This window comes from Cornus florida, unplaced genomic scaffold (assembly GCF_030987335.1).
Source record: "Cornus florida cultivar Cherokee Brave unplaced genomic scaffold, ASM3098733v1 CherokeeBrave_3.0.0_Hap2_Chr02, whole genome shotgun sequence".
NCBI lineage: Eukaryota > Viridiplantae > Streptophyta > Magnoliopsida > Cornales > Cornaceae > Cornus > Cornus florida.
Genome location: NW_026775572.1, coordinates 25,000,364 through 25,008,041, shown reverse-complemented (window position 1 = coordinate 25,008,041; position 7,678 = coordinate 25,000,364).

Sequence of the window (7,678 nt, the reverse complement as noted above, 5' to 3'; positions counted from 1 at the left end):
CCCTCAGGTGTTTAGACTACTGGTCAAAATACTTCACATTTAGCTAATGAATTTAGCTCTGCTTTTATTGCTTTTTTCCATTTTGACCAATCATTTATTCGTTGACATTTTTCGACGTTTTGAGGTTCCAGATCTTCATTATCAATATCAAGAGTAACAAGATATGGGAATATGTTATCGACAACAATTTCATTTCTATTTCATCTCATTTCATAATTTAATGAGATCTCATCATTTTCAGGTACCTTTGCCTCATCAAGAGCATATGCCTTATCAAGGGTCTCATCAAGGGCATGTGCCTTATAAAGGGCCACATCATCATCTGTTGCCTTTGCCTCATCAATATTTATTATTTCATCATGTTTAGGTTCCTGAGACTCATCAAGAGCCTCTGCCTTATCAAAGGCTATTGTTTCAGATTGATCAATAATATCTGTTACTCCTTTTGTGGCTTCTTCAGGAGTGCCAGCTTTTTTTTGTAATTTCCTCTTACAAGGAGCGGTATCTTTTGCACCAACTGGTCTACCACGCTTCAGGCGTGTTTTAGATGCATTTGCTGCATTATTGACAGAAGGTCCCTCAGGGAAAGTAATTCGTGCTGGCACATTTGCAGCTGGTATATGTGATTTTATCACTTTCTTTGTATCAGTAAATGCATCAGGTAATTGATTTGCAACATTTTGCAAATGAATGATCCTTTGAACTTGTCGTTCACATTGGTTTGTACGAGGATCAAAATGAGACAATTCTAGGGCATTCCAAGTAAGATCACGTTGCTGCTGTGCCTTTCTCCCCTTAATGGTGGGAAAACAGTCTCATCAAAATGACAGTCAACAAATCGTGCTTTAAAGACATCATCTGTCAGGGGTTCAAGATATCTAATAATAGATGGAGAATAAAAACCAACATAAATTCCAAGTCTACGTTGAGGACCCATTTTAGTGCGTTGGGGTAGTGCAATTGGAACATATACAACACAACAAAAAACTCGTATGTGGGAGATATTTGGTTGTTGACCAAAAACAAGTTGCAATGGTGAGTACTTATGATAAGCAATTGGTCGTATACGAACTAATGATGCAACATGCAATATGGCATGACCCCAGGCAGAAACAGGTAATTTTGTTCGCATAAGCAAATGACGACCAATTAACTAAAGCCTTTTAATATAAGATTCAGCCATACCATTTTGAGTATGAGTGTGTGCAACAGGGTGTTCAACATTAATTCCAACTGACATGCAATAATCATCAAAAACTTGAGAAGAAAATTCAGCGGCATTATTAAGACGGATTGTCTTAATTTGGTAATCAGGAAAGTGTGCCTGTAATTTGATGATTTGAGCAAAAAGTTTAGCAAATGCAACATTACGAGTAGAAAGCAGACAAACATAATGTAATACCCCGATATTTTAAAGGATTTATTAATTGGAATTAATTACTTTTATTTTATTTTTAAATGATATATTTGGTTTAATTTGAATTAATTGCGTTTATTTTAATTTTTAATTAATTTATTTTATTGAGTGCTTAGATTAATTGTTTTATTTTATTTATATTTCGTGAATTATTGATATGATGATTGTTATGTGTGTGCTTAATTATTGATTGAATTGTTGGGGTGTTAATTTTATTGGTATGGTGTAATTTGGTTGTAATTTATTGTTTTGTTTATGTGCTTAGTGTAATTAGTTTTTAGTTTTTATTATTTAAGTGTCTATTTAATTATTTGATTTATTTAAATTAATTGGATTTGGGATTAAGGGAAGTTGGACCAAAAGATATGGTATTGGGCTTGTATGAAGCCTTATTGGGTTAATTAATAAAGGCTCATGATTATTTAATTATTTAAATGATCATTTTTGTATTAATTATAAATATATATAATTATATATAAATATAATTAATTAATAATTGTTATGGAAAGATATATATAGAGATATATATTTATGGATATATATATAGGTTTATATGATTTAATTAACCCATAGATTAATTATGGAAGGTATATATATCTATTTGTAATATAATATGTGTTTATAGATATATATTATTTAAGAATTATTATTTTATTTAAAAGTCCTAGTAGGAATAGGATTTGAATTCTAATGTATATAAATATACGCATAAGACTTTAGAGTTAAAAGTTTACACGTTAAAAAAATAAGAGAGAGAGAAAAGGAGAAGGCCGACAAAGAGGAGGCCGGATTAGAGAAAGAGGACATCGGATTTGGAAGAGGCAATCAAGGCTTGAAGCTTCGGTTTCGTTTTGAAACCTTCAGGCGAGTTTTTCTCTAACTCTCCTCTTAGAACTCATAAATATTTTACCTTGAATATCAAAATTTTAGCTTAAATTTATTCATTAAATAATGGTTAGAACGGATTATTTAAAAGTATGAATTATTATATTTTTAATTTTGGAGTATTGGATTTTAATTGTATATATAGATGTTGTATATATATTTTAAAATCAATTTATAGGTGGATCTGTGACCCAAAAGGGGTAATTAGGGTTTCTTTATTTTCTGGAATTGTTCTGTAAATTTTCTGAATTTTTCTGGTATTTTTTTCTATATTTTTAGGAATTTATTAGAATTTATTTTTCAATTATTTGCTTGGAAAATTATAGACATATATATATATGAATACTGGTTATATATATACACACACACTGTGGTTCTGTCTACGTCGCATCAAAATGGGATGGGGATCTGGTGCGACACAATGTATGCTATTACAGTGCACACGGAGCATGAAGGGTTGAGATTAATTTATATTTAGTCAAAGGTTCTGATGCGGTGCGGAACAAGATTTTATGGTGTGCTTGCAGATCTGGGCCGCTGATGCATGGTGATGCTATTAGAACTGATCAGCTGCAGCGCGGTGTACACATGTTATGGAGCGCACGGATCTGGACCATTGAAGATGGCGGATTGATTCAGTGCAGCGCACCTATAGGAACGCAATGCAACCGACCAATGGGAGCGCGCTGCGTCACCAAGAGGACCAACCAGCGCGCGTGGCAGCTCGTACGTACGCGTGGTAGCACGTCCAAGTGCGTGTGCGCGTGTGCCAAACCCCCCACCTCGTGTAACGGCGCGTGGAAGCGCGTGCGAGCGCGTGCGACCGTGGAAAAGGCTGTGGAGGCGCGTGCAGGGTGTTTAGGAGAGTGTGGGGCCGCGTAGGGACGTGTTTGGGATTCCAGAAAGTTACTGTAGAGTCCGGTAATGTCCCAGAGCTGATTTCAAGTTTATGAATGTTGAAATTAATTACTAGGAGATGTGTTTTAGGTGTTTGAGGGTTAAAGGATGCTATTACGATAACTAGTTACATTTAATTAATGTAATTATAATTAATTAATATATTAGTTATAGAAGGAAGTGTACATATATATATATTTTTTGTTATATATGTATATATATGAATTAACTAATATGTGATTGGTTTAGAGGGAAGTATATATATATATATATATATATATATATATATATATATATATATATATATATATCATTTAAGATGATTAATAGTATCATTCTTATTTGGTATATCGTGATAGGTTGATTATTAAATTAATGTTATGCGTATAATATGCATGAGATGGATATGTATGATTCAGTGAATGGCTAAGTTTAATGTTGATTCATGGTTAAAGTGTAGGCATGGATGAATTGCCAAAGGGTTAAATATACTACCTAAATATGTGTATGAATATAATACATGCATGGGAAGCATGGATGAGTTGCTAATTAAAAGTATAAATAAATATACTTGTGGAGGTATGGTTGAATTGCCAATGTATAAATAAACATACTTAAGGAGGCATGGGTGAGTTGCCGATATATAAATAAATATGTTTATAATGGCATGGTTGATTTGCCAAAGTGTAATTATATTGTTGTGTGTTAGATGATTAAAATATATCATCTATGGTTACTATTTGTGTAAGTTGGATGAGGATTAGATATTCTTAAAGTAGAATAGTTTAGTATTTACAGTTTAGTGTGTTATTTTATACATATTAGTAAAATAATACTGGCAGTGACATGGGTGATTTGTCAAAGTCTAGATATGACTGTGTGATTTAAATACTTAAAATCATTATTGGTTTTGGAAATTAAATAAAATGTTCTTTTAATTATATTTTATGGTTTAAGTTATTAAATTGCTATCTAGGATGGAGTTAGGGTTAGAGTAGTTTCTTTAAAAGAAATTGTGGATTGGACTGGGTTTGATTATTAATTAATCATTGATAATGGTTTTGAAATTGATGAACTTGGTAATAGTTATGATAGTTATATTGTATATAATTATGTACATTAAAGATAAAGACTTTATTAGTTTTGCTTTTGATCAGAGATGATCTATTTATTGGTTTTCAGAGGTCTGGTAGAGAGAACTTCCTCGTAGGGTTTAACCCGCGATTTATTTTTCATGTTATTAGAAGTTCAAGTCTCAAGGTTGAGAATCCGCAGCTGGAGGACTTATCAATTCATTCATCTCATTTCAATGTAAGAGATTTTCTTATTGTTAGATAATGGATATTATTTAAAGACCATTGGATTATTGGATTATGTTATCAGAGATCCTTGATTTACAGGATTTTCGAATTGTAACTTTTGGGAGAATTATTAATGGAATTTTTATTTAATAGATTTTCATTCAGCGAATTATTTATTCTTTTTATTTCTTTTTGTACTCGGTGCTTGTTTAAATACTTTAATTGTTTTGATATCCCTTAATCGTGTGCGCGGACTTGATCAACCCGTATTCCGAAATTAGGGGGTATCACATGTGACCATCTTGTTGAGGCATCAATTAAGACCATAAAATAGCGAAATGGTCCACGTGGTGGATGAATTGGCCCACATATATCCCTATGAATTCGTTGCAAAAATTGGGGAGACTTAACAATGACTTTTGAAGGAGATGGTCTGATAATCAACTTACCTTGTGAGCAGGCGGTGCATAGATGATTATTTGGTAAGATGATTTTTTGATCCTTTAGTGGGTAACCATATGAATTTTCAATAATTCGACGCATCATTGTACTCCCTGGGTGACCAAGTCGATCATGCCAAAGCATAAAAAATTTTGGGTCACAAGATTTTTTATGGATCACAGCATTTGACTCAATTGTTTTAATGGTTGTATAGTATAACCCAGAAGAGAAAACAGGGAGTTATTCTAATATTAGCTTCTTGCCTGAGGTAATGGAAGTAATGTAGAGATATTTCACATTTCTTTCATTTGCGGTCTCAATATGATACCCATTACGACGTAAGTCTTTAAAACTCAACAGATTTCTCCGAGAACTTATAGAATATAAGGCATCATTGATTTGTAATCTTGTTCCATGTGGTAAAATGATGTTGGCTCGTCCAAAGCCTTCAATCAAGTCGGTGGGACCTGATATGGTACTGACACTGGCGTCTGACAGAATTAAGTGGAAAAAATATTTTTGATCTTGAAGGATTATATGTGTTGTTCCACTATCTGTAAGACATATGTTTTCTCTATTTATATTGGAACTAGTCAGATCCATTCCTATTCATGCAAATTTCTTTGTCAGAAAATAAACTTTTATAACAAAATAAACTTTAATTCAAACTAGAGGATAAAAACTTTAATACAAGGAAAATACAAACATAGTAGACAGAATATGAAAAGAAAATAAGATTAATTGGTATGGACATTTCCATCACCAATCAGGAAGTTTATTCTTTCCAGATTTGTGATGTTAACTGGCTCATCATGATTAATGAAATTTATTTACAGATTTGTGGTGTCAATTGGCTCATCATGATCAAGGAAAGTCATTTCCTTTTGTTTTCCCTTTTCTTTCGTTGAGGCTTGGTAAAGTTCAGCCAGATGCTTAGGTGTACGACAAATACTTTGCCAATGCCCTGTCATGCCACACCGATAACAAGTATTATCGTGTGCCTTTGAATGTTGAGCCACATCCTTCATTTTTCCCTGTTTCATTTTATGATGATCTCTCCTTTGAGAATATGGTGTGGATCTCTGATTGCGAAAATGTGAGGATTGATATCATTCACGATAATAAGAATGATTTCTACCACGATCATATTCATTATTGTGGTAGTTATTTTTGTCACGACTATATTCATTTCTACCACCACGACCACGTCCACGACCATGAGATGAGGTAACATGTGTTTCAGGGATCGGTGTCGATCCAGTTGGACAGGACTGGTGGTTTCTTAACAAAAACTCATTATTTTGCTCCGCCATAAGCAAACATGATATCAGCTCTGAGTATTTTTTAAATCTACGCTCTCGATATTGTTGTTGCAATAGTACATTCGAGGCGTGAAATGTGAAGAATATTTTTTCTAGCAAAAGTTCATCAGTAACAGTATCACCACATAATTTCAATGTATAATTGATTTTGAATAGAGCAGAGTTATATTCAGCCATAGTTTTAAAATCTTGCAACCTCAGTTGCAGCTAATCAGCCCTGGCCTTTGGGAGGATGACTATTTTTTTATGATCATATCTTTCTTTCAAATTCTTTCACAAACAAATTGAATCTCTTTCAGTGAGGTATTCAGTTTTCAGTTCCTCACTAATATGGCGCCGGAGGAAAATCATGGCCTTTGCTTTATCTTGCAATGATGCATCATTGTTTTCTTTAATTGTGTCTCCAAGGCCTATGGCATCCAAATGGATATGAGCATCCAAAATCCATGATAAATAATTTTTGCAAATATCCAGAGCCACGAATTCCAGCTTTGTCAGATTTGACATTTTCAGAATAATTAGATGTGACAACAATATAAAAATATAATTTAGCATAATATATAAATAAAATGGCATTGAATGAAATAATAACATAATATAAATTATTTAAATAACAAATATGGTAAATCCAGCCATAGTAAATAAATTATGAAACAATAAATGCGATAAAACCAGCCATAAAACATTAAATAACAAAGGTGGTAAGACCGACCATAATTAGTGGATCAATAAATAATAAAGGTGGTAGAACCGACCATAGTGTAAGCACATATATTATTTAAGTGAACAATTTTATTTTATGAACAATAATCTATAATTATGATTTTCTTACCCTTTAGAATCAGAAATAATATTTTTTTTTAATAAACCAAACCAACGCAACAAATCTATCAAAACTAATATCACAAAATAGATATATAGTTGGGATAGAAAGAGGGAGAGAAAGCTTTTTTTTCAAATCTGAGATGGATGGAGCTTGTGCTGATAACGTGTAATAAATATATGTGTGTGTGTATATATATATAATAATAGTTATTATATAAATAAAAAAACTTGTACACAGAGAGATAGAGAGAGAGAGAACGAAATAGAGACACGGAGAGAATGAAAGCTTCAATTTTAATATATGAAAATAGTAGACATTAAATGCCTTATATAGGCTCACAGTGTAGCTTCCCATGTACGCCATTTTGGTATCTTCTTTTATAAGCCTTCAAAGCCATCTTTCTTTGTAAGCCTTAAAACTTATGATTACATGGATGACTTAATGAATTCGTGGACTCCACACAAGTGTGCATATATATATAACAAAAACAAAGCATTTTTTTATTTAACATTAAAATGTTAGGACGGATGGTAAGTAAGGACAACTAAAAGATAAGAGATACTAATCAAAGTGTATTGCATACCTAAAA